Source organism: Pseudonaja textilis, chromosome 1 (assembly GCF_049901715.1).
Source record: "Pseudonaja textilis isolate UNSWEBS1 chromosome 1, rPseTex1.2, whole genome shotgun sequence".
Classification (NCBI taxonomy): domain Eukaryota; kingdom Metazoa; phylum Chordata; class Lepidosauria; order Squamata; family Elapidae; genus Pseudonaja; species Pseudonaja textilis.
The window spans coordinates 279,850,414-279,878,409 of NC_141990.1; the positions used below are offsets into that span (position 1 = coordinate 279,850,414).

The 27,996-nt window shown below is 39.6% G+C and overlaps 1 protein-coding gene across 1 annotated transcript in view; it reads left to right on the forward strand.

The window, feature by feature from the left end:
* The first annotated feature begins 23,982 nt into the window (after positions 1-23,982).
* Positions 23,983-27,996, forward strand: part of G2E3 (G2/M-phase specific E3 ubiquitin protein ligase) — a 33,667-nt gene continuing 29,653 nt past the window's right edge. The window contains exon 1 of the mRNA XM_026710710.2: positions 23,983-24,411. The gene's annotated coding sequence lies outside the window, so the exon portion shown is untranslated. The remainder of the gene's footprint in view (positions 24,412-27,996) is intronic.

A 27,996-nucleotide genomic window follows, 5' to 3' on the forward strand; every position in this document is an offset into this window, starting at 1 on the left:
ATGAGCTGTAAGCCATAATCATCACAATTATGACAAATCACAGCTTCAACTATCTTGCTTTGCATGTAATGAGTCTATCTTATATATTAGGTTCACCTTTTAAGTTGCATTACTGAAATAAATGAACTTTTGCATGATATTCTAATTTTTCAAGTTTCACCTGTATATATACACAAACCCAGCTGCCTTTGCAAACAGAAGCAATGACAAAATAGTTGTCTGTATTGGAGAAACATTGAAGACATATTTTATTGTTGTGTTTTCCAGCATCTAATTTGCTCAAAGGTAGCTCAAAATGTCATCTATATCTATGGAAATGTCATACACTTTGCAAGTATGTCCTAGAATTGCCCCAAAACTTTTACTCCAGGAAACTTTCAGGCTTCCTCTCAAAAACTTTGCAAAGAGCCCCTCAGATGATTAAGGAGAGATCTAACATCTGATGGTATGTAGTTGTATTTTGTTATTCCTGCAAGTCTTTGTAAACCCCACAGGCTAAGAAATAAACACTCAGCTCTATGGGAGTCTTTTGAACTTGGTGGCAACTGCTAATTTCATTGATGAAGCTATTGTGAAATAGTTTGGCTTGCTCATATATTGCCAACTGGAAAGTGAGATGATTGATTGCAGGCCCTTCCAATCAGGTAACATCCTGCAACCTATGACCCTCTGCAAACAATAATAAATTAACACAAACAAGTTTTGGGCCCCTATCTGACTGCTTCTTTGCAAAACCCAATAGTTTTCTGAATAGACTTCTTCAGACATATAACATTGATACTCATTAGAAGCAAAGAGTATTTCTTTCCATTCTCAATATCATAAATGGTACAATTTGCAAATTTTGGACTGTTCCGCTCTTCTCTTTGCCTCATAGAAAGCTGAACCTCCTTTCTTGGGTAAAATATGCAGACTTTGAGGAAACAGGAAGCTGTGACCTTGTTACACCATTAAATATGTTATTGTACTATTAACATACTACCTGGAGCATAAATCCCAGCTATATAACAATATCTCACGTCTACACAAGAGGATACAACTTTAATGACATTTCTAGGCAACAATCTGAAGAAAAGATATATTTGCCTTTCTTCCTATTCTGTATCTGCATGAACATTTTTTTGTAAATGTCCCTATAATAAGCAAGGTGATTGGTCTTCTCTGCTGGCATTTCCTTTCCACACATCACCAGCCAATAAGGAAAACATCCATCAAAAAGGCACTACAAAGAGAATGAGGAGAATCTGACTTTGGAACTCTGCCTGGGCTCCTCTAAGCTGGTAGGTTGTCTGCCCTTTCCCCACATCCCACATGGGTGTCTCCCAAGTTAAAATGATGAAAGCTAAAGAACCATATGGAAAGAGACAAGCACAGAAATAACCTCAAAGTGGAAATCACCTCAGAATAGAAAAAAGGAGAGACTGCGATGATTGTACAACTAGCTAAATCCTATAGAATTGAAAGGGATTAGCTGCTAGAAAGCTTAGCTCTTATTTAAGAAAAGGGGATATGATTGAAGCTGACTAAAAAAAAGGGGGATATGATTGAAGCTGACTAAAAAAAAAGAAGAGAATCTGATAAGTAAGCAGCCAAAGCCTAGCTCAATGTAGTTTCCTAGTCACTATAGTGAGGAGAATGGCACTGCTGTGTGTAAAAGTGCTTTTTAAAACAATGCTAATACAGTTCAGAATGCAATTATAATAAAATACCCTCCTCTTTTTACCAGTTGGAATTGTGATAGTCCAGTCATCTGTGATTTTGGCTAAACAGAACAGCACTAATGGAACACTTCTTCTTTTCCTAATACAACAGTAGAGTTCTCTTCTCCCTTATTGGAAGTCCAAAGAGGAGTTGGTGTCAAATTTAGGGAGGAGAAAGTTGAAAAGTGAAAATGCTGGGAGAGAAATGGCTGAAAAGTTTGTAAGCCACTTAGAATCACCTCTAAGAAAGCTGGGCAGCAAAACAGTGAAATCAATCAATCAGAGGGGAAGCTCTCTGTGCAATCCAACCCTTCAAAACATACCTCTGAACATATCTACCCCTGTTCAGCTGGCATCACAAGAAAATAAATTACAGATTTTACACTGAGGTGGCCTGGTATTAGCTTCAAAAGAAAACTACATAAAACACTACGCTTAAAGACAATTTAAGAATTTTTCAGTCAAAGCTTAGGGATGAGCCCAAGCTAAAATTATGTGGTTTAGAGAAAAGATTGGTGTTGCCAGAGAACTGTCATATTGAAATGCAAGTAGGGGCAGGACCATAGAACCAAGTGTTAAGAGCAGTCACAAAGTAGCGCTATTCCTACACCAGTATTTTGCTTTCATACAGAGGGGGAGGGAGGGAGGGAGGGAGAAAGAGAGAAAGAAAGAGTGTGAGAGAGAAAATACATTAATCTATGTAGATGCCCCAAACCAAATATGTAACAAGGATTTAAAACTAACCAGGCTAAGCATCTTCTGCACATGATACCATTAGATCTTTTTCTGGCTGATTCAGATGAATGTAAAAACACAGCATTAGTGTTGTGTGCAAACTATCAACCCTGAAGCGAACCTGGCTGAGACCATCTTGGAGGCTTTAGGGTTGCCACAAGGGAGAAGAAGGGACAGGGTGTTCGATCACGGGAAAAGAGAGACGCGAGACCAGGGTGACTGTTCAGCTCTTTATTTGGTATATAGGTCTGTGCTGGACCTGTGAGCCGCGGCACCCCTTCATATAGGGATTGCCGGTGGCTCGCAACCAATGATGGCTCTTTGAATCTCCCGCGATCGGCGTGGCCAATCGCGGTTGATTCCTTACGGGCCAATCACTGCTGTTCTTTCCACCAATCACAGAGTAGTCCGTTTGGACCAATCAGGTGAGGGTATCCCAAGAATGCTAATATGGAACACCCCTCCTCTCTTGGTTTCGTCCAACCTACGTAACATAGTCCCGTAGCTAGGCGGGGCTTTTAGCATGTCTACTTGACCTGCGCAGCTCAGTCGTGGCGTGGTCTTTGGCTGGTTTGGACGGGATCCTTGTTGCTCCTGTCCTTCTCGATGGAACCGCCTGGAATGGTGAGTCAGGCCTCTCGCTGCAACTCCCACCCGGTCTACCGGGGTTGGTCAAGTTGTCGGCTCTGCTGTTCTCGCCCGGGTTTTCCAGGCTGGTTGAACTGGCTTGGCTGCTCCTTCCAGGTGAGGCTTCATGTTGGTGGTCCTCTGCTGGTTCCCTTCTGTCGCCGTCATCTGCCGTTAAGTATTGCTGGTTTCTTTTCCTGTTTATTGGTGTGAGTTGTGGTTGTTCGGTCGGTTGTGTTCTGGGCGGGTTTTCTCCTCCCTCTTGATTAATGTTTGGGGTTTCTCCCCCCCCCCCTGGTTTTTTTATTAAATTCTATTTGTGGTGTTTGCACATTGCTTGTGTTGTTGGCGGTTGTTCTCGACCTTAGTTGGTCGATGTGCCATTTCCAGTTTCTTCCGTCATCTGTGTTTAGCCGGTACGACCGGGTGGGCTGTCACTTGGGTTATTTGGGCTGGTACCCAGAGTGGGTCCCCCCAAAAAAATTTTTCACGTAGACTGTGTCTCCTGGTTTAAATGTGCGGTACCTGTTAGATGAGTCTGGTGGTTTCTTAGGGGTATATGTCGGATGCAGCCTGTCTAGGTGTGATTATAGTTTTCTGCCCATTAGGAGCTCTGCTGGGCTTTTGTTGGTTTTTGAGCTGGGTGTTATGTGTTGTATTGTCAGTAGTTTATTAATTTTGTCGTGTATGTTTCCTGTGTCTATTTTTTCTAATGCGTCTTTTGTGTATCTGACCATTCATTCTGCCCGCCCATTCGCCGCTGGATGAGCGGGCGCTGTCAATGCGTGCTGTATGCCCTGCTCAGTGAGAAATTGTTCGAATGCCAATGCCGTGAACTGCGGGCCGTTGTCAGATACCAGTAAGTCTGGTAGTCCATGGGTGGCAAACAGTTTGGTTAGTTTTTTTATGACCGCTTCTGTGGTGGTAGATTGCATGACGCTCACTTCTAACCAGTTTGAGTAAGCGTCAACTGTTATCAGAAATGTGTGCCCTTTGGTGGGTCCTGCAAAGTCTATGTGGACCCTTGACCAGGGGCCCCTGGGTGTTTCCCATTTGAGGGTTGGTGTGGAGGGGGGTTTGGTCTGGATCTTTGGCATTTGTTGCATGTTGCCACCCAGGTTTCTATGGTTTTGTCCATTCCTGGCCACCAGACGTAGCTCCTGGCTAGGGATTTCATCTTTACGATGCCTGGGTGACCCTCATGCAGCATGCCCAATACCCTTTTTTGTAATGTTTCCGGAACCACCACTCTGTCCCCCCATAAAACACATCCCTTTTGAGTAAATAGTTCAGTCTGCCGGTTCCGGAATGGCTTAAACTGGTCACCGCTCTCGGTTTCCAGCCACCCTTTTTCTACCCAGCTCAAGACTCATTCCAGTTTCCTGTCTTTGATAGTCTCTCTGGCAATGTCCGACACAGTCATTGGTGGGTTGGGCAGTGTCTCTATTTGCAGGGTGGCTGTGGTGGGTGCCGCGTCGTCTTCCAGGTCTGGTAGGGCAGCGTGGCTTAGTGCGTCTGCGTGGGAGATGCTTTTCCCGAAGCGGTGTATTAATTGATAGTTGTAGGCGGCAAGGAACTCGGACCACCTCATCATCCGTGGTGACAAGATGTTAGGGGTGGCCTTGTTCCCTGCCAGGATCCCCAAGAGCGGTTTGTGATCAGTGATAAGTGAAAAGTTCCTACCGCATAGGTACTCATGGAACCGCTTCACGCCAGTGATCGCTGCTAGCGCTTCTTTGTCAAGCTGGCTATAGTTCCTCTTTGCCTTGGACAGTGTCTTGGAGAAATATGCAATGGGTGCTTCTCTCCCGTCCGGCAGAGTGTGGCTCAGGATGGCTCCGACGCCAAGTGGTGAGGCTTCGCAGGTCACCGTCAGTGGTAGGGTTTCACTATACTGAATGAGGACTGATTCCGATGTGAGGAAGTCTTTTATTTTCTGGAATGCAGTTTCTTCCCGCTTCCCCCAGGACCAGGTGGCTATCTTGTCCAGTAGCCTATGAAGTGGTTCCACCATTGTTGCCTTCTGTGGCAGAAAAAAATTGTAAAAGTTAATCAGTCCTAGGAAAGCCTGTAACTCTGCTTTATTTTGTGGTCTTGGGGCTTCCTTGATAGCTTTAATCTTTTTCTCTGTTGGGTGGATTCCGTTTTTGTCGACCAGGTACCCCAGGAACTCTACTTTTTCAGTGCATAGTTGGCACTTTTCCTTTTTTACTTTAAGTCCTGCATCTTTGAATTTTTGCAGGACTTCCCTTAGGAAGCTCCCCAATTGGCTTTTGTTTTTCGCTGACACCAAGACATCATTGAAGTACAGGACCACCCCTTTTATTCCCTGCAATAGTCATTCCATTAAACTCTGGAACACCCCTGGTGCCACACTGACTCCAAATTGGAGTCTCTTGCAGCAAAACGCTCCCCGGTGGGTCACGATGGTTTGTCCCTCTGCAGTCTCGGCGTCGACTGGCAGCTGCTGGTATGCCTATGCCAGGTCGAGCTTTGCGAAGACTTTTCCTCCCCCCAGCGAGTGTAGGAGGTGCTGTACCACCAGGACGGGGTAAGCACTCTGCTGCAGTGCATGATTGAGGGTGGCCTTGTAATCACCGCAGTTTCTCATGGACCCATTCAGCTTAACTGGGGTGACTATTGGGGTTTTCCACCGGGCATGATCGATTGGCTCCAGGACCCCTTGTGCGATGAGCTTGTCCAATTGCTCATCAATTTTAGGCTTGAGGGCGAATGGGACTCGCCTCGGTTTTAGGCGGATTGGGGCAACATTGGGGTTTATATTAAATGATATTGGGGACCCCCGGTACTTGCCTAAGCATCCGTTGAAAATCTCCTGGAAGTCCTTCATGAGTTCTTCTTCCCAGTCTGCTTCCTCGATGCGGTGGATGCCGTCACCTCGATCCCCAATGGCACGAACCATTCCAGTCCCAGCAGTCTCGGGCAGTCTCTGTCCACGATGGTGAGGGGCAGTATTTTTTCCTGTCCCTTAAATGTGATGTGGAACTGTCCAATCCCTACCATGGGGATCCGGTTCCCCTGGTAATCCTTAAGTGTTAGTTTCTGGTTTTCCAGCTCTTGCTTGCAGTTGCTGGGCACTAACCATTTAATCGTGTCCCACAACACCATGGAGAGGTAGGATTTGGAGTCTACCTCCATGTCGCACTGCCACCCTTCAATGCCGAACAGCACGCGCACCTTTCGGGCGTCCGAGGTGTTGGAGTGGCCGATGGTGACTGTTTGATGTGTTTCCTCTCTGCACCGGGTATATCCAGGAACCGGCACTCTGAGCGGGGGTAGTCTCCTCCACACCCGGTGCACTGAAACCTTGACTTGCGACCTTTCTGCTCCCACCGGTCTCGTTCGGACTGCAGCCGGTGGATTTCGGCCTCCTTGTCATGGGTCTCGGGGGTGGACTCAATATCCTCATGGTGTGTTGTCATGGCTCTGTGGCTTGCTTCCGGTCCTTTTTTCTGATGATGAGTCAGCCCCCGTGGTTTCTTGCCAGTCCGTTGCATTCATCTGGCACATTTTGGCTGCTGACTTCTTGGCGGCCTCGGATGCGGTGGCTTCGGCGATGGCTTCAGTGATGGTGATATCTGCCCAGGCCATCAGCCTGCTCTGGAGCATGGGGTCCCTTAATCCGAGAACCACCCGGTCCCTCAGAGCCTCGTCCATGTCGGAGAAGCCACATGCACCCCTGATGCTCCTCAGGGCTGCCATGAAATCCCCAATGCTCTCCCCTTCCTTCTGGTCTTGTTGGTAGAACTCGTGCTGTCGGATGAGGTTGGGGACGGACGGCGCATAGTGGTTTCGGAGTAGCTGGTCGAGGTCTGCCCAGTCCATCTCCTTCACGTCTCAGGGCTTGGCCAACGCCTTGGCCATCTTGAACACTGCGGGCCCGCAGTGTGTCAGGAACACAGCTCTTTTTCTCTGGCCATTGGCATCCTTCAGGTTATTGCTCTCGAGGAACATGAGGAATCGATCAATGTATGATTCCCAGTCCTCGGCCACCTGGTCATAAGGTGCGGGTGGCGCGTTGCTGCCGGCCATCATGTCGGTCATTCAGCTCTGTGTGCCACGTGCTCAACTGGTCTCTTGTCTCAATATCCTACCTTCGTTGCCAGTGTTCGATCACGGGAAAAGAGAGACGCGAGACCAGGGTTCAGCTCTTTATTTGGTATATAGGTCTGTGCTGGATCTGCGAGCCGCGGCAGCCCTTCATATAGGGATTTCCGGTAGCTCGCAACCAATGACGGCTCTTTGAATCTCACGCGATCGGCGCGGCCAATAGCGGTTGATTCCTTACGGGCCAATCACTGCTGTTCTTTCCACCAATCATAGAGTAGTCCATTTGGACCAATCAGGTGAGGGTATCCCAAGAATGCTAATATGGAACACAGGGAGTGGGGAAATAGATAGCTGGGGGTTTGTAGTCAAAATAAAACATCTTCCCATGGGAACCAAGGACATTCCAACAGGTGGCTGGAGAGAGGAGGAGTGGAGTAACCAAGCAATCAGTACCTCTATTGGACAATGTGACTGATAACTTGGAGGAAAGGGGAAACTTTCACTTTTTAATCTGGTGAAAACCATGGGAACTTTCAGAGTTGATTTTCACCAGTTGTGCCAATAAGATGTATTCAAAAAATTGTTACTTGAGGGAATCTACCTGCCTCAGAGTTCTGTTTTCTATGGGTACATTACTTGGAACACTGACACAAACATTTCCATTATATGCCATGGTTAGAAATGCTGGAAGGTAGTAGGATAACCTACACCAGAGTTCTCCAAACTTGGCAACTTTAAGACTTGTGGACTTCAACTCTCAGAATTCTCTAGCCAGCTATGCTATGCTGGCTGGAGAATTCTGGGAGTTGAAGTCCACAAGTCTTAAAGTTGCCAAGTATGGGGACCTCTGACCTACAAAAAGGCAATATACACAATATTAACACAGTAAGAATTGTTCAGCATGGTCAGAATTCAAATGTTTCAGACAGTTTCAGGGTGGCAGTTGTAATGTATAAACTAACCTGGTCAGAGAAGAATAGGACAATATAACACTGCTGTTTCCCATTAAGATGCTTCAGTTTAAAATACAAATATTTTAAACAAAGCGTGCAATCTGCCTTAAAGGTATTAACGAAACTCGAGATATTAACCAAACATACAGAATATGATGAAAGTCATTTGAGACTTTAGGCAACAGTTTTTCCTATGTTTAAATTTTAAGAGCTGTTACTATGGCAACTGCAAGCTGCAGCATATGGTATGTCTGCTACCTCTGAAATAACAGAACAATTTCTAAAGAATTTATTTTACAATATGGTGTGAACACTTGTACTTTTTACCAATTTTTCACGGTGTTATGTAAGGTACTTTTGTTCCCTGATATACTTTTCATGTTGAATGCTCTTTTTTTCTTTTGATTTGTTTTATGTTAAATAAACATTTTCCCTTTTTTTTGGTCTTTCCTAATCTTACGTATAAAAACTTAGAAATGAAGTGTTTCAGTTCAGAAAAAAAAATCCTACAGAAATTCCTATGGAGGTAGAGAGGTAGGGCAGGACAGCATCATCAGAAGTAAGAAGGAACAGAGTTTTCTAGACTTTTTGTTTTAAAAAATCCTTTTATATTAAACGTAACGGGACATAATAAATTTAGAACAGCTCTCAAACTGTTACATTTTCTCTGGGAATAAAGAAGGTGGATTGGGAGATGGAGGTTTAGCTCCAGCAAATCCTCAACCCATCTCTATTTTTGAGATTCTTAACCTTTTAAAGAGTTGGCCTCAAATGCTAGTGGGCAGGTGGGAGGAGAATTGTTCTGCAACGTAAGAGAAAGGTTGTTTTTTTTTCTTGCACTGCATTCTTCCAGACTGTTTCTCAACTATCCAATTAGGTTTAAACGTGATATGATGTTACATATTCTAAAAGTCACGGAGCAGATGCCCAAAATAACAAAGCTGTACTGATTTCTCCTGTCAGATTCATAATGTATATTACGAATTATTACGTGCTTTTTCATCACTATACCCTGTTTTTTCTGTTCCAATTACACATTATCAGCTGGATCGATAAAAACATTCACCTAAATGGTATCACAGGAGAGAGGCTTAACTAACTACAATAACCATTCTTCCAGAGGAAAAGCAAAAAACCTTCGGTAAAAACAGGTCACAACATAAAGCTATGGTAAGCATACAGTGAAGGATTCATCTGTTTAGACAAAGAGAAACCTCAATTCATTGTAATGTTTTAACTGCTCCTTAATCTGAAATAGCCCTTACCTAAACTAGTCTGAAATATGGAACAAGTCTCAAGGATGGGAGGAAAACAGGTATCTGAATGAACCCAAAGCATGGATTAAAAGAAGGGTGATTTAGAAGTCCTTCAAGCCAATCAGTTCCAGACCAGAAATAAGGTATAAACCTGCCCATTTAGAAATTTCAGAGCAAGTGATAGCTATAGAATTTTTTGTTCGGATATTTTCCCATGTCATTATAGTTGTGCTTTTAAAGTTGTAGCAACGTTTCTGCAGAATCTCATCTGCCATCATCAGGCTTCTGTATAGTGTTCATCTGTGAGTCAGACTTTCACAGCCGTTTCTGTTTTAAATTTATATATATATATATATGTTTTCTTAAGTTTTCGCGGGTATTTATATGTATGGTATTCAGCTTTGCTCTGGTATTTTCCCACATTTCCCACCAATAAACACAGACCAAGACTCCCAACCAATCAGGATGAAGAAAAAAACCATTCTGCCACAGCGTAGGCTAGCACCAAATTTAAAATAGAAATGGCTGTGAAAGTCTGACTCACAGACGAACACTATACAGAAGCCTGATGATGGCAGATGAGATTCTGCCGAAACGTTGCTACAACTTTAAAAGCACAACTATAATGATGTGGGAAAATACTCGAACAAAGCTGAATATCATAAACACACATACAAACACACACACACACATATATGAAGAACAGCATATCCAGAGAAAGTTTCATTATATTGCAATAAAAATTCAAGACATCATTACTGATTGTGCAACAGAAGATTTTCCATTTAGTTATTTAGCAAATGCAACTTTCTTCTGGGGAATTTGTGTACTTATGAAATCAGAAATTCCCACAATATGTGCTTATCAGTCCTTTGAGCTTTTCCAGATCAAAAACTAATTACACAAGGTTAGAACTATGCTTTATTGAGATAGGCTATATTAACAAAATCTTGCAAATTTGATGTGTTTTTCTCTTTCTCATTCTTATACCTCAGAAAGTCAAAGAGCAAGCCTAATTCTCTTTTTAATACTTTTTTCCTTTCCCGGAGCTTTTGTAGAAGTTTTATGTTTTATGTTTTATTTATTTGTCAATTGCTTACAAGATAATAGGTATAAGTAAATACATAGTTATGAATACATGGATACATATAAGAAAAATAAAAAATATATAAAAGAAACAATAAGATAGGGACGGTAGGCACGTTGGTGCGCTTATGCACACCCCCTACAGATCTCTTAGGAAAGGGGTGAGGTCAGTAGTAGACAGTCTAAGGTTAAAGTTTTTGGGGTTTGGGGAAAAAAACACAGAATCAGGTAGAGTATTCCAGACATTGACCACTCTGTTGCTGAAGTCGTATTTCCTGCAATCAAGTTTGGTGCAATTAACCTTGAGTTTGTATCTATTGTTTGTTCTTGTGTTGTTATGGTTGTAGCTGAAGTATTCATTGACAGGTAGGACATTGCAATGTATGATTTTATACACTATATTTAGATCGGACCGAAGGCAGCGTAGTTCTAGGTTTTCTAGGTCTAGAGTTTCAAGTCTGGTGACATAAGGTATTCTTCAATGAATAGAGAGAACTCTTCTTGTGAAATATTTCTGGACTTTCCCAACTCTGTTAATATCAGATACGTCGTGTGGGTTCCAGACTGATGAGCTGTATTTGAGTATTGGTCTAGCAAATGTTTTGTATGCTCTAGTTATTAGTGTAATATTACCAGAGAAAAAACTACATAAGATTAGGTTAGCAACTCTTAATGCCTTTTTGGCTATGTAGTTACAGTGGGCTCTAGCACTTAGGTCATTTGAGATGAGTACTCCAAGATCCTTGAGAGAGTTTTGATCATCAACAAGGTCTTGACTATTCAGCCTGTATTTTATTTCCTGATTATTATTTTTTTGCCAATATGTAGGACAGAGCATTTATTTGTCGAGATTTGAAGTTGCCATTTGTTTGACCATTCTGATACATAGTCGAGGTCTTTTGGAAGGGTAGCAGTATTTTCTGTGGTGTTGAATAGCTTTACATCATCAGCGAAGAGAACACAGTTGCTCTTCATATGATCACAGAGGTCATTTATGTAGAGTATGAAAAGAGTTGGTCTTAGAACATTGCCTTGGGGGACACCACTGTTGACAGGTACAGAATTTGATAGGACGCTCCCAATTTTGACCATTTGTTGTCTGTTTGACATGAATGCTTCTATCCAGTTATGCAGGTGTCCAGAGATACCGTAAGATTTTAGTTTTAGAAGTAGCTTGTCGTGTACCACTGAATCAAAGGCTTTACAGAAGTCTATGTAGATTGCTTCTGTTGCTTTGCCCTGATCAAACAGTACTTCTGAATGTTTGCCACAAGATTATCTCTGTGGCTCCCTGCAGTACTTAAGCAGTAGAAGTCTACTCATTTCAGCAGAAGGCTAGATTAAGAACAAAGCTTTCTAGCTTTTACAATATAGCAGACAGAAGTTCTCCATTAGGCCACTTAGGAGCAAATAATGAGTTTGCTAATAGACATAATACCCTTCCTATGTCAACAGTGAACACCCAGCAAACATTCTCAGTTCTAAAAAGTACAGAAGACAAATTCAATGTCTTGGCAATGCTATTTACTAAGTCACAAAATCTTGGCACTGTTTGCCAGACAGAAAGAACTTTTGGCCAACCTCCTATACAAAAAATAAAAGTGGGAGGAAACTGGATAATTGAAGTGGCTTTAAGAAGTAGTGGAGGCTATAGTCCTTTCTCCCACCAAAGCAAACTTCTGAATTACCTTTATAAGACATTAAGTGACTATACTATATAATTTAAGTACTCATGATGCTTTGCAAGAGAGGAAGATGGAGATAAAACCTGAAGCAATTGGTTCTGGGTACCATTTAGCAGCCTGTCCTCTGCTCCACCATACTATATTGAAATGTTTCTGAAAGATTTTAGCCCACAAAGTGGAGTGGGCTTAGATTCATTTTTGTCCTTCCACCTCCCCACCCCCCACCCCCATCCCCACAGAAATTCAAAGAAGAAAAACTTTCCATAAATTCCGCCTTCATTTTTAACTTCAAGAGGAAATACTATTTTTATTAAAGACAGAAGGCATTAAACTACAGGTATGTTGTTCTTCCTAACTGCTGTTATCTTAAAAATTGCACATACAATATTCAGCTTACATTCCATATATGCGAATATAAATCAAGTAGGCTACAAGTTGTATGAAAGTTTATGTGACAATAAATAGGTTAGACATTAAGGTGCTATACGATTCTTTGTTACATACACTTCAAAGACCAACATTTTGTTGAATGCTTTCCTATATGTCTATGATCCATCATGAAATGAAAGTTTTTTGCATTATAAATGCAGAAAGATTGTAATTATAAATTCTTCAACTCTATTGTTTCCATTCCTTTTACTCTAAGTTAGGATTCTAAAACATTCTATGAGATGAATGTCTTTTAAAATCATTTCCTGCAGTTTAAAGTGCTTATAGCTCTGCTTCGTTGAAATACGGTATATATAAATCTGCTTTTGGACAAGATTTATGTATTTAAGTATATATATAAATGGAGGAGATGCAGAGCCATATTGCTATGTAAGCTAGTTATTTGATTTAAAGGTATTAGGGTACCATCTTTTGTGAGGCATTAAAACTCCATTTTACTGCCATTCTTTCAATATGTCCCACACAATGACCACTTTTTCAATTCACTGGTGCTTTTAGAATAGAAAGGAGAGAATGTTCAACTTTTAATGATATCAGTCCACCAAAAATAATTTGTAAAGACTACAGGCTATTAGCAGATAGGATTAAAGCCAGAGGGAAAAGGCTTCAACCAAAAGTGAGGGCATTATTTTTTCCCCTATCATCCCTTCTCGGTTTCCTGTTGTTTCCTTTCCTCCCATATCTTCTTTACCCAGAGAGATGATAGGGGAGAAAATTATTGTTCTTATTTTTAAAAAAGTTTGGATTTACTGCTTGAAAATAACTTTTGGAATTAAGCCAAGAACTTCCTGGCCATCTCTGCCCTTTCATAATGTTGTATCATTCATGTCATCTTAATAGTTACCATAAGTAGGAACTTTGGCTTTATGGAAGGCACAAACCTCCAGGTTTACAGACCCCTGTTTAAATCCCAGTCCATGTCGTGGTCTTGACTAGACAATACATGTAACTCCCCTTTGTAGTTTTTTTCCTTGGCCCTTTTTAAAGATCCAAACAAAATAGTTTATTCCCTCTGTTACAATGGAATATTTTCAACCTTCTCTTTCTGATTCAGTGCCAGGAAGGTTGAATTATACCCCTAGATCACCAATGATTTGCAGTAAATTAGCTGAGTATTCTGAAGTATAAATAATTGAGCCATTTTACCATGGAGGCTGTTATAATAAGGGATAGATAGATGGGTGCTCAAAGAGATTTGTGCACAAGACAATGAAAATGAAGAGAAATCAACAAATGATAATACCTTTGTGTCATAGAATTATTCATGACACATTTATGTTGAAGCTGAATATACAGTTCATTACTATAGTGGACAGAATGGAAGTATTAAGCTAATATTTAAGCAGGGTTTTAATGGCAAAGAGCTTCTGAACTGCTTTTTGCTTTCTGTGGAGCTTAAATTACTATTGTATTTAACATGTTACTGTAAGGTACCATTAGTACTGAAGGTTTGGCAGTGTATAAATTCATTATTCAACAAATAAATAAGGTACACTGTCTATCATCAAAGCCTGTAAAAGGGAAGTCTTATTATCTAGAGAGGACTGTTGATTGTTGACAAATATGATTGAATAGTTTTAACTGAGAACTGCCAATGGTATTCTCTTTTAAGAGTTTCCAGATCATGGGAAATAACTGCTGCATCCTGTTTTGCTTTGGTCAGACTCTATTTGCATATTATGTTCAGTTCTAGGCTCTGAAATTAGAACAAAGATATTAGAACAAAGATAAATAAGGACGATGAAGATGATCGGGATTAGAAACTGTAACCTAAAAAGAAAGTTTGAAATATATGGTTATGCTGAGCTTTTACAAAAGATGACTGGGGGACCAGGAGAGACTTATTCAAATATCTGAAAGGATATCACATAGAAGAAATAAAAGACATGTTCCCACTAGTTCCAAAATAAGGTGTGGTAACAGTGGATTTAAGCTACCAGAAGACAGATTCTGATTGATGTTTTTAAAAAGCTCCCAAGTGCACAACCAATTACCCAGAAATGATAGAGGTTGTGGTTGTGTTCAGTGAGAGACTAAGTAGCTCGACTGCTTTAGTTCAGATTCCTACACTGAGTTAATATTTGGACTCAGTGACATATATGGTCCTTGCCAATGCTATGATTACTTTTTTGGCTATCTATAGTTGAATATTGATCTGCATATTTTTCACTTCATTTCTTTCAACTTTAAGTGCTGAGCCTCTGTATAACAACACAGGACACATATTGTTACATTATAGAGATAGGCATTCATTATAAACCATAGTAACATCCAATGCCAAAAGTTATAAGATCATCACACAATTGACAAAATTATGATATCTGGTGCAAGTACTTGGATTGCATCATTTGCAAGATATTTCATTGTTGACCTCTCCTTGAAATATTTTCTGCATAGCATTTTACTTAAAATATCAAAAAGTAGTTACAGCCAGTCTAAGTTGATATCCACATTGTTTTTCTATGCTTCGCAATCTCATATAATTAAATTCTGAATTTGACACAAAGTCACCAGAAATCAAACTTGACTCAAAGAAGATGTTATCCTTAACTTAATGTATTCATACCAGGAGTGGTTCTCATCAAATTATGAAGAGGACTACTAACCTCATTCACACAATTATTGAAAGCACAGAATCTGCAAATAGCATTTCTGCTCCCAATTTCCACTTCTGGATATCACATAGTGTATATCACACAGTCTGCATCAAAAATATTGAAAGAATAAATATTGTTCTCTGATATAAACAGTGATATTTATTATATGCTGTGTAGTTACATGAATGAAAGAATAAAAATACAACTTTTATAAATGAAGTCTTTTTGTCTTACTGTCAAAGCATTAGAATTTATAATCAGAATACTTTATACATACTTATTCAGGCATACGTTTCATTGTATATATTCAGTGTGCTTATATCTGAGTATTATTATTTTTTGAGTCTAGTGGACGATCACTTAAATATGAGCCAGCAGTATGAGGCAGCAGCCAAAAAAGCTAATATAATCCTTGGTTGTATAAACAAAGGCATAGAATCAAAATCATGTGAAGTATTACTACCGCTTTATAAAGTCTTAGTATGGCCCTACCTGGAATACTGCATCTAGTTTTGGTCACCACATTATGAAAAAGAAGTTGAGACTGGGAAAAAGTGCAAAGTGCCAAAGACGATTAAAGGCCTGGAGACAAGAAAATCTGCAGTATTTGGGTTTTGCTAGTCTGGAAGAGAAAAGAAGAATTAGGGAGGACATGATAGCAGAATTCCAGTATTTGAGAGGTAGACGCAAAGAAGAAGAGGTCAACTTATTTTTCAAAGCACCAGAGAGCAGGACAAGAAACAATGGATAGAAACTAATCAAGGAGAGAAGCAACCTGAAATGGTATAGGGTCTCTTGCTTGAACAAGGGATTGGACAAGAAGACCTTGAAGGTCCCTTCCCGCTCTATTCTGATTAAATCAACATAGAACTATAGCATAACAGAATGAATGAAACTTCTTCTAAACCATTATGTCATTTTAAATGAAACATAGTAAAAATATTAATAACACGAAATACTTGTACATGCATGAACTAATATGTTTATTCTGTTCCATTTTTTTTAAAAAAATCTTTTCTTCCCCAACCTGTAATGTGTCACTTCCTTTCTAGCAGGTTGATCCCAGGAGGTCCTGTAACTGCAATTACCACATTTAAATATTCCACGTATCTGTCAAGATTCAAAAGTGTTCTGTGGTGTCAGTTTAAATATAAATATCTATAATTCTAGTTAATCGCCATCACTTTTAGTCAGTTTTGAAAACTCACTTGATGTCTGTTTTGTGCTTGTGGCCACATGCTGTTTAGACTGCAGCATTTGACATTGATTTATTGGTTAAGATGTTACCCAAAGCAGGTCTGGCACACAACAGGGTTCTGATAGAGAAGAGGCTGAGCCTCTCACAGAAGTAAACTTGTCAATAACCACTTTCCCCTAATTGTTCAAGAAGTTGTCCTGCTTTTCATATCAAACTATAAATGAGTTTAGAGTTGTTACACAAACGCTGTACACTGGGCTCTACTTACAAAACACAAGACCTTTTTTCTAAAGAAATCCCATCTATTTACCGGCGACTCACAGGCTATCGATATTCCTCAATGATTTTTTTTTCCTTTCTGAAGCAAGCACAGATTCTGTATAGCCTGTAATGACATCTTGTAAACAGCTTGAATGACCATTCAACAGAAAACAAGCATTTTAGAGGTTTCTGAAAACTGCAGACACCTCATTTTGACCAGAGATGTGTCAGAAAGCCAGCATGTTTATCTTTAAACTTAGATGTGTACATGTGTCGACATGTATTTATCCTACTTCAGTAACTCTTGTAGTGCAGATAAAAGTGCAATTATTTTTACAATGCAAGATTCAGGGTGCCAGAACTAATATCCTCATGCCCAGCAGCTAGAACCAGCACCAAAGAAAAGCACTTCAAAGCTTTTAATCTCCATGACAACCTACATCCCATTCTTCAATAAATGCCACTGTACATAAACATATTCTTTATGCATACTTACCATCTATTCATAAATATTACTTGTCAGTAGTGTAAATATGATCAAGGCAGGGGTGCAATAGCATAGTGTGGCTCAGACAGGGCTTCAGTCTTTCAAAAACCAAAGCTTGTCATAGTCTGTCACAAAGCAGCACCTGCCCATATACTGGGCAGCAGAGGGGCAGGCAAAAGTAGTGGCGGGCAAATATGACCACAAGCCTTGTGTGTATTGACTGGGTTGATTTTTGGATGGTAGCAAAGAATTGCAAAACATTTTCATTTTTGACATCTAATAGCATGGGGACAGGTTACCTGTTGGAACCATATTTGCTCATTACATCAGCCCATCCTACTTAGGCAGGTAGGGAGGAGTATGTTGCTGGCCTGGCCAGTTAAAGAATTCTGTCTGGTGGGAATCAGGAAGAAGGCCTTTTCTTCTCAGCAGAGATGATGGAGTAGAAACTCAGGCCTGATGTGGAGTAGAAACTGGCAGCCTGTGGGCCGGATGTGTCACACACAGGCTACGCCCACCCCCAGCTCCACAAAGGCAAAAAATATCGCAATACATCACGTGACGCGATTGAGTTTGACAACCGTGGAGTAGATGGATGATGCACTGAGCGTCTTAGGAGAGCTGAGTAAGATTGAAGAGTAGACTCATCATATGCAGTCAGAAGACAACAGCTGGGGGATGCTGTGATTTGTGGGAAAACAACTTGAAAACACATAGATTACCCATCCAAATGCAGGCAAAATATATTCCATTAATGCCCTTCATTCATAATCTGGGGAGTAATAAAGCCTGCTTCATATGAAATCTCCCTCTCTTGATCAGAGCATATCTTTCTTGGTTCTTAAGCATGAAAAGGCATTTGTGCGTGGATATCAAAATACTTTAACATATGCACGGAATTTTCAGCACAACGTTTTAACTACTCTCCACTGCAACCAAACTTCATAGTCTCAAGCTGAGCCTGACTTTCAGTGACAGTACAGACACATGCATTGAGTTTCCATGCAATTTGTTTGCCACTGATTTTGTTTTGCTTTGTTTTGTTCTGTTTTCCAATCTACCCTATAGTTTGAGGATTTCTCAGTGGTTTCCCATTCACATACTAGTCAGCCTTTTAAAATCAGCCACGGTTAGCTAAATGCTGCCATCTACCTGGCTCTGCAGCTAAACAAAAGCTTAAACATAAGCCCTGCATCATTTTTTTTTAAATGACATGAGAAATCATTTTAAAATAAATGAACAATTTTAGATAAATGTATCTTTTCTTTTATGTATACAGAGAGCATTTGTACCAAGACAAATTCCTTGTGTGTCCAATCGCACTTGGCCAATAAAAGAATTCTAATTCTAACTCTAATGAACAATTTTAGGATGTGAACATTTCACTTTTTTCAGTAGAACAGAAGAGGGGAAACCGTGTTTTTCCCCTTGTTTTTGAATTAAAATTCTTATTATCCTTTTCTTGCTGACTAATGCTAAAGAGTGGTTGGAATCAATAATAGAACTGTTTAAAGGCATAAACTTTAAGGTCAGTTTTAGCAAATCATCAAATTCATAATGACAGAAAAATATTCCTAAGGAGAAAATACAAATATGTGTAACTAGTCCCACCTAATTACCAAACAGTCAGGCTAATCACTCCATTCCAAAAGAACAACACAATTAAGTGTAAGGTCTAGATCAGGGCTGTCAAACTCATAGCCCACAGGCCAGATGCATCATGTGCTGGCCACGCCCACATCCAATTTAGCGAAGGGAGGAAAAGTTGTGATACATCATGTGACAACGCTATGACGATGTCAGTTTGACAACCCTGGTCTAGAGCATGGGCTTGTATAGATTACATATTTGTTATTTGCATGATGATGTCATTATGCCTGTGACCTCCTACTCCTGTGACTACCTATAGCATAGACTGAATCTAGAAATAAATATATTTCTGTAGAGTGTCTTTAGTAGAATATGAACTTTTGTTTGAAAATTGAGTGTGCGTGCATACATGTTCATGTAATATATTACTTAACTATACTTCATTATGAAAATGGTCTCTGAATCGAAGAGCAGGTTTGCAGAAATTCACTGCTGACATTTATAGGACCTTCAATTAACTAATCAAATCAAGTCTTGCCTCCTTTTTTGGCCATATTATATTGCTGTGAAAAAAATTACATACTTTGCTACTCAGAAATGGGCTTATTCTTTTTCTAGCAAACTGCCTAAGGAGAACAAAAAGTTTTTGATATGGGGTGAAGGTAATACTTTAAGCTATGGGGTTTTTTAGCCATATGTAATTATTTTCAATGGAGCAAAATCATAGTAAGAATAGATTTATTGTCATATTTTTTCACCAGTGGGAGTGAAGAATGATTTAAGTTACAGGTACTGATTATATACTTGCATTGATATAGGGCACACAGCCTACTCTGCCTTATGAATCATCTAGGCTGACATGAGAACTCCCCACATACTTTGGCCTTCACAAAAGGGGAGCCATTACATAAAGGCGAACATGTCATTGCCATATGACACCATTATGGAAATGAATAGATAAAATAAGCCACGGCAAGCACATCGCTCTCTGAAAGTAAACTTGCGAACATAGTACTTTAAACGAGATCTTCATATATTATTCATGGAGGCATCCTCTACTGTTCTTTGAAATAAACATATACAAAATACTAGCTCGCTAGTTTGTTTTTACTGATTTTCCTTCTAATGTGCTGAACAATCACTAGCTGGGATAGAAATAGAACTCTGGAAAGAGTGCAGAAAAGAGTAGCGAAGATTATTAGAGGGCTGGAGGCTTTAGCACATGAAGAACAGTTGCAGGAATTGAGTGTATCTAATAAAAAGGACTAGGGATGACATAATAGCAGTGTTCCAATATCTAAGGAGCTGCCACAAAGAAGAATGGGTCAACCTATTTTCCAAAGCACCAGAAGGCAAGACAAGAAGCAATAGATGGAAACTAACCAAGAAGGGAAGTATCTCAGAGCTCAGGAGAAACTTCCTGACATGGGAACAATCAACTAATGGAACAGCTTACATTCAAAAATTATGGGTGCACCATTACTGGAAGCTTTTAAGAAGAGACTGGACAGCCATGAGTCTGAAACAGTAGAGGGTCTCCTCCTAGAAGACCTCCAAGGTCCCTTCCAACTCTGATGTTAAACACCCCATAGTCATTCAATGGTCCATGAAATAATGGATCTATTTTAATTTACATTTTTTGAAATTACATCATGGCCCATTTGTGATTTTTTTGTTTACTAATATATCCATTCCAAAAGAACTGAGGACTTTCTACTTAGTCCTAATAAACCCATTATCTTGTAAATATTTTTATGTGTTTATTTTTAAAAAATAGTTCATCAGCCAGCATTTTATAAATAGATCCATTTACTCTAAAGCTTTATTTTTCCTGGCAAAATAATCGTTTTCACTGCAAAATAATCCCCAATTTCCTTTGCAAGTTCACCCTCAAGAGGTAAAATCACTAAGTAGCTTATCCATTCTTGCATCATAAATAGATCATGTATTTATATCCAGGTGTGGCAGTAAGAAATGTAGTGAACAGATTAAATAAACATCTAGGTTGTGTCCTAGACACACTTGGGAATAAGTCTCGTAGTACAAGTTTAAGTATAGGAAAACAAATTATTTTAGACAGTTTTCAGCTTCAAGATTGTTTCCAACATGCTTTAAATTAGGCAAAACAGCCAAGAGGCTCTAGTAAACGTGGCACTATCTTAATATATAGTATGTTAGAAGTTAAAACCCACCCCTCTCCTAGGAAAATGAAATATTTTAGGATATACAAAAAAGGCAGAATATTTCCCCTAAAAGAGAAGTAGAAACTCAGAGAGGCAGAAACTCAGCCCTCCCACCTTTGTTAATGGGCCATTACGGCCTGGGGCAGTCTATTCTACATAACAAAGATCTACCTCCTTCAGGCAGAGCCATGATAGGAATTACTAAAAGCCCTTTTATTACATCGTCACCCAGCAAGAGTCAGTCAAGCTTGGGACTCAAAAGACAACCTATAAAGTTACCCCTGCTTGGCCCCATGGGAGTCTGACAACCAATCAGAACACAAGCTCAAATTCAAAGCCCAACAGAGGGCATCAAACTCAGGCACTCTCAGCATCCTTTCCCTTTTCACCCAGGATCTCCAGGCCAGGTCTTGTCCACCATTAAACCATCTTTCCAAGCCTTCACCATGTTTCCAGTGTCTTTCTTCCCCACTTGGAACTGAACCCAGAAGGATATTTCTTCCAACAAGACATTATATTTCTAAAGACTTCATTCATTCAAGCAAATATCTATGGAGATTCTCAATCACTGAGGTCCTGGTTACACATTTAGCTATGCGTTTTGGGATGACCATCCTTCAGATGGTTCAGGAATATGAAAGGATTTCCTATTGAGTAAACCAAAATGAAACAAATCATTTTTTAGAACAATGTATGAGTCTAAGGTGAAAATCACTGAGTAATGAGAAGTGGTGCGATTCAACCAATGTCACTATCGGTTCAGGGAGCATGCGCTTTGCGTGCGCACACAGCATTTTAAAAAAGGCCATTTTCAGCTCTAATACTTACCTTCTACTGCAGCCCCTGTGAATAAAACAGCTGAGGCATGGCAAACTGCTCTGCCATGCGAATCAGCTGTGCTCTGAACAAACGAAATAAAGCACAGGAAAGAGCAGGGGTGAGTGGGTGGGGCTGAATGGTCACCGAAATTTCACCCGATACAGAGCCAACAAACAGCCTTTAGCTCCGAAAAACACCTTAGCAGAAATATTAACTGACATATTTCTTGCAGTTGGCTCTTTTTTAAACAAATTAGAAGGCCCAAGAGAACATAAATATTATATTGTGACAGAATCCTTATCCAAATGTCTAGGCAGAAAAATATTTTTTTTTCTACCAAATATCCTTTTATGGGAAAATTGTCTACCTAAGAGAAAAGAGACATTTCCTTTGGCTGTATATTTCTTTTCATTCTTCAAATATTATTACAGTTTTTTTTTCTTGATAGAATTCTTTATTGGCTAAGTGTGATTGAAAACACAAGGAATTTGTCTCCAGTGCAACAAAGTGATCGGTCATAGAACATAAATCATAGTTACAATCATTAATCATAAGATCTTACCAAGATTCACCTGCTGCTTCCTATCTGTTAGAAAGCTTATAATCCATCTGTAAGTGTGCTCAGGCACAGCTATTTGAGTCAGTTTATAGTTAATGATTTCTGGAATGATGGTGTGAATACTGAGCTGAAGTCTACAAAAAGGACCCTTGCATAAGTCTTTGGGGATTGAAGATGTAATTCAGTGCCATATTGACAGCATCATCGGCTGATCTATTTGCACTGTAGGCAAATTGCAAGAGGTCTAGCACCAGATCCATTGTGTTTTCAGGTGGACCAGCACTTTCTATGCCTATATTTTGTGCTGCTCAATTTATATTATAATTTGTTACAATTTGGTTTGCCTGAGACACTATGCTAAAAAAAAAAGTAATGGGAGCAGACATACTGCCATTTTCCACCATCTGTTGTGCATAACCTGTTAATCAACCTGCACTGACTACCAGGTATAATTCAATGTGCTGAGCATCACTATATTATCACCATTAAATCTCTTCTTGGCATAGTGAGTTTACTTGCATAACCACCCAATTCCAATTGAAAGTACCCATCTCATGAGAGCCAAAAAACTGGGCATGCTTCCATAAAACAATGTCTTCTATTGGTGTCAGCTCTATAGGGTAAATCAGACTTAAACATTATCACATGGGTTTAAAACCACTTGTATTACATTATCTATAGTTACAGATGCTTGCAAGTCTGAATATGTTTCTCTCCTCCCTCCCTTTGAATCTTTTCTCAAATTAGTTTCTTGGAATGGACTTAAGCCTAGTTTCTCTGATAACTGCCTCCACATTGTCTTTCAAGTGGAGTATGTTAGTATATACTAGTTACATTGAGAACTCCTTACCGCAATGGTTTATTACAATATCCATTAAATTTAATTAACTTGGCTTTGTGTCAGACCATCTCAGAGTCGTTGATGTGGGGGGAATAGGACAAAGCTGTGTTGGATATGTTTGCCACTTTATTTGTAAAAGAATAATACCCAGTAAAAGGCAGGACACAAATTAATTTTAGCAAAACTGGCATAAGGATTCAGGATTATAATGGAAGGCTGCAATTCTTTGCTATTTAAAATAAGCCTCAATGGGTTTTTACGAGTGGCTGGGGAGACAGGATCTCGCTGAATAAGCCCTTACAATATATCTACCTCTTCCAACAAACATGGGCCGAGTTCACACAAGGAGGCTACTCCCAAATAAACGTGTTCTATACGGTATATAGCTTCTCCTGCTTGAGCAAGGGGCTGGAGTAGAATACCTCCAAGGTCCCTTCCAGATCATTCTATTGTGTTGAAGGTTCTTATTTAAAGATCCCGGAGCGATGAGGATTTGAATCATGGACGATTCCGCCAACTTCACATACCGAATACCGTTCCTTTGTGGAGGCAAGGCTCAAACTCCGGCAAAGACCCAGCTGACAAATTCACATGGCTGAAAAATTCCACCCCTCCCCGAAAACCTTAACGGAGAGACGGAAAATTAGCCTAGCCTCTTTCCCCCTCCCGACAATAGCAGCCAATCATCCAATCAAATAATTCCTCACCACCCCCAGCCCCTCCCTCCGCTCCAAGAAATCTATTCAGACCAGCGCAGTAGAAAATCGGCTCAATGGATGTAGCTCACAACGGAGAAAGGGGGCGGGTCTCTTTTCTTCCATTCGTGCCTCGATTTGTGACGTAAGCGGATGTCGGAGTTTGAATAGTGCGGCGGTTATTTTCGAGCGGACGTGGACGTGTTACGCGTCTTGGTCGGGCTGTGAGAAGAAGCTGGGACGGGGCGGCTCGGGCAAAAGGACTGATTACTAGGGCACAGAGAGGGTGAAGAGTTTTTCTGCGTAGGAATATATATATATATATAGTACGGCGCTTCTTTGCACTCCGAATTATCCGTCGTGGCTTCAGTGGAGCTGCTGTGCGCGACTCCTTGGCTACTTTCCCCGGTTATGCAAAATTAGGGAGCTGCTCTCTATGGAGTAAGCCCGTCAAACTCGGCGGAATATACTCCCCAAAAGGTGAATACTAGGATTAAAACAGCAGTACAAAAGGGGAAATGGAGAAAAAAAGGGCTGCGGTTTGTTGAGGCTCGATCGGCTTTAAAAGAAATCCCGGATTTGCTTTGTTGCAGCGAAGCCAAAGACAGAATTTTGATGGTAAGCGAAATTCCCCGTCCCACCATCTTTTTTGCCTCTTTGGACAGTTGTTTACTCGCGAGTTAGTTTTGGTGTGTTCAAATCGGTCCTGCTTCCCAAGTGACAATTGCAGAAATAGGGTGTATTTCTTTCCATTCTTGCTTGCATGGATGAGATAAATTGGATTTCGTTGCGAAAAGAGGTGCACGGGGCAAGGCTTTTCAAAGTAATATCCAGGTTAATAATTTTGCAGGTCATTGTTCCTAATTTCCACTTAATTTCTCATTTGTGACAGTCTGTCCCTGCTTTACCTATTTAAAACTCTGTTAATTGATTATCTGCACTACTGGGAAATTTTGTTACAATCTGCCACAATGATCTAGGTTCTAGGATATCTGTTAGGGTTAGGTATTGTTCCAACTTTGGTGTGAGGTATTTAGTTTTTAAATTCAGTGGTTGGATTATATGATTATTTAGCTTGTATTTTAATTGTTTATTGGGCCATATTCAGGTGCAAGTGAGGTGGACAACTATGCAAACATCTTAAGTCACTAAAATCCCAAAACAATTCACAGCTTTGAATATTATCCCGGAGAGGGATGGAGCCTATCAGATGGCTAGTGTGATCTGCTGTTATGGGGTGGGTGTTGGGGAGTGATTTCCCCCCCAAAAACATTTTTTTTTGTTCTATTGTACTTTACTAATGTATTTGATTGTTTTTTATTTTTATTTTTTGTTTCAAATATGATTTTACATTGTGTAAGTGCCTCAAGTCGCCATGGGCCAATAGGTGGCAATATAAATTAAATAAATAAATTATATGTTAAATAAAACATGAGAATGAAGAAGCTGAAATTAAAGCCAGGTAGCAGTGCTTTTGATCAATACAAAAGCTGGACTGGAAGTAATGATGCACAGTATTTGGATCTGAACAAAGCAGAGGCTGGCATCCATCATGAACACCTTTGTATCTGTTGGCTGCTCCTTAAGCAAATTGTGGACCCCTATAGTAGCCATGTAGTCTCAGGAAAATTGATACTCCTTGGTATCTTTAGGGAGGGCAGAGGTTCACTTACTCCCAGCACTGCATATCCTATTCACCTGCTCATTATTTTCCCAGTATCTTTCCTCTCTCCAGACAGCTTTTGCTAATACTCAAATGCAGCATATCTTAGCTTGTCCACCTCCCCCAAAATCTTCACAGGACTTTCTCTACCTCCCAATAGCAGCAGTGTCCTTTCCCTATAGCAACCAGGGTCTTTTCTTTCCCCTAATCCTTTCTCTTTTCTACACCATACTAAGATAGTAATTATTCTTTTTGGTCAATTAAAATAACTATTCTCTGAAAATTGCTCCAGGTTCTTTCATTTTGATTGCTTTTGTCAGAAAAAAGGGCAACAGCTTTTTTTTTTAAACTCTACAACAGCCCTTTTAGATATGCAGTTATCTGTATATAATTTACCAGGTATAGGTTTTGCCCCATAAAACTACATAGAATATTAAACTAGTTTTTACTTTTCCTAAAAATCTTTAAGATGGAGTTTGTATTTTTTTATGCCAATCATACAGGGGTTTTGAAAATATGGTGTATAATATGTTATACCATCAAAACCATGTGCTTGACACTGCAGACTCCCATGAGCCTGTGACTATATTTACATGTGATAATCAAGACTGAACTTTGGTTTTAAGTCAATATTTTATTTGAACATAACTATTGTGGCCTGTAAATCATGGTTTGTGGTTTATCCTACCAGTTTATTCACCAAAACCTAAACAATTTTATGAATAGAAGAGAATATACAGTAAATGGAGCTAAGGATTGAACTGTGCAGTCCTTGGTACTCTCTGAGCTTGGTTATTTGTTTGCTAACATTTTATTATCTGACTAGGTAACATCCATTTTTCATGATAGCAGAAGTTCTGTTACTGTCTTTTTGTCACAGCCAAAACACTAGCTAGGTTAGAAAACAGGAGAATTATGTGTTCTAATTCTGCTTTAGGCATGAAGTGTGACCTTGGGCCAGTCACTTTCTGTCAGCTGTAGGAAATGACAATGGCAAGCCACTTCTAAAAAACCTTGCCAAGAAAACATCAGGAACTTGCTCAGGCAGTCCTTAAGAACTGGACACAATTGAACAGAAAAACACTGCCTGGAAGCTAGAACTCTGAATCCAAATTACTAATTGTTAGGAAATATCAAGTGTAAGTAGGATTTAATTCTGAATGAAGTTGATTGAGCATTAGGGTGAAATATTTTGTTACTTTCTAAGTTCAAAAATTAGATATTTTCTAATTTGCAGAACATAATACTATATACTCAAGATAATTTTTCTTGGACACTGCTGTTCATCTCCCCAAAGCTTTTTGCTGAAAGATAAAAAGGTAACATTAGCCTATCAGAAGCTACAAGGTGAACTTGTGACCCTTTCTCATTTAAATGCAAAATACATACTGTGAACTGAGATGGCATTTGTGAAAGGTGCTGAAACACACATTGTTGCTCCTTAATGGAATGAAAAACATGCATCTAAAATCCTGCTACCTCTTGTTTTGTATGTTACAAATAGTTTATTTAAAATTGACTAACTTGGAAATGTTTAGTTCACAGCAATGTAAACTTGATTTTTAACGCCATTTATGTTCACTACCTTAGATTGTCTTTTCTATTTTTATGATTGTAATGTATTGTACAGCTTTCTTGATACTGCTACACCTGCAATGAACAGGTGTTGAATTGCTTAATTTGATGCAATAACAATATTTCATTTAGAATGTTGTAATTAAAGCATGAATTGAGAAGATAGGTGTCAAATATTAAACGCTATTTAATATACAAAATTAAAAAAGGAAATTCACCTTTCAAAAATTGCTGTCTTGATCAAATCTGGAAATATTCATTTTTCTTAGTCAAATTCAAGCTGTCATTCACCTGGATTCCAGGAATTTAGTGGAAATAAAATACTATCTTAACTTCATTTTAGCAAATTAATTTGATACCATTCTTTCCAGATGATTATTTAATTGAAAAGTATGTTAGCTGCAATGATTTGTTTCATTTCCAAAATTTTAGATTTTTGTTTTGTAAATATTATTTGTTTAGTCACATTGTGAACACAAATGTAGTTAATCTTTGTGGAGCATTTCTTCAGATGTAAAATCCATTTATTGAGATCAGGTAAATTGAACTTGCGTTATATGTGCAAAGGGGCCCAGAGAGATGCTCTGTAAAGCACATTGGCATGAACTTTGTAAGGTTTCCCGGTTAATCTGTCTGGTGGTCTGTGTGTACTGCACTGGAAGCAATTATAGTAATCTTTTGAAACGAACATGAGGCTTGCAAAGGATATGGTCACTTTAACACTTTGATGTAGTTTTTCTCATGTTAAAGCACTTTTGTGCCTGCCTCTATCATTACAGCCCTAATACAGAAATCACATTTACCAGTGAGTAGTTCAGTTTTCCATATCTCTGTGCATAGAAATGTGGAAGATCATAGTGTAACAGTATCCTACAGATTTCTTCTTTGAGAGTGGTGATTAAAGACAAGAGTGTATTTTCTACACTCCCATGATATTCCCAAATGAGTTAAAATTCCTTCATTAT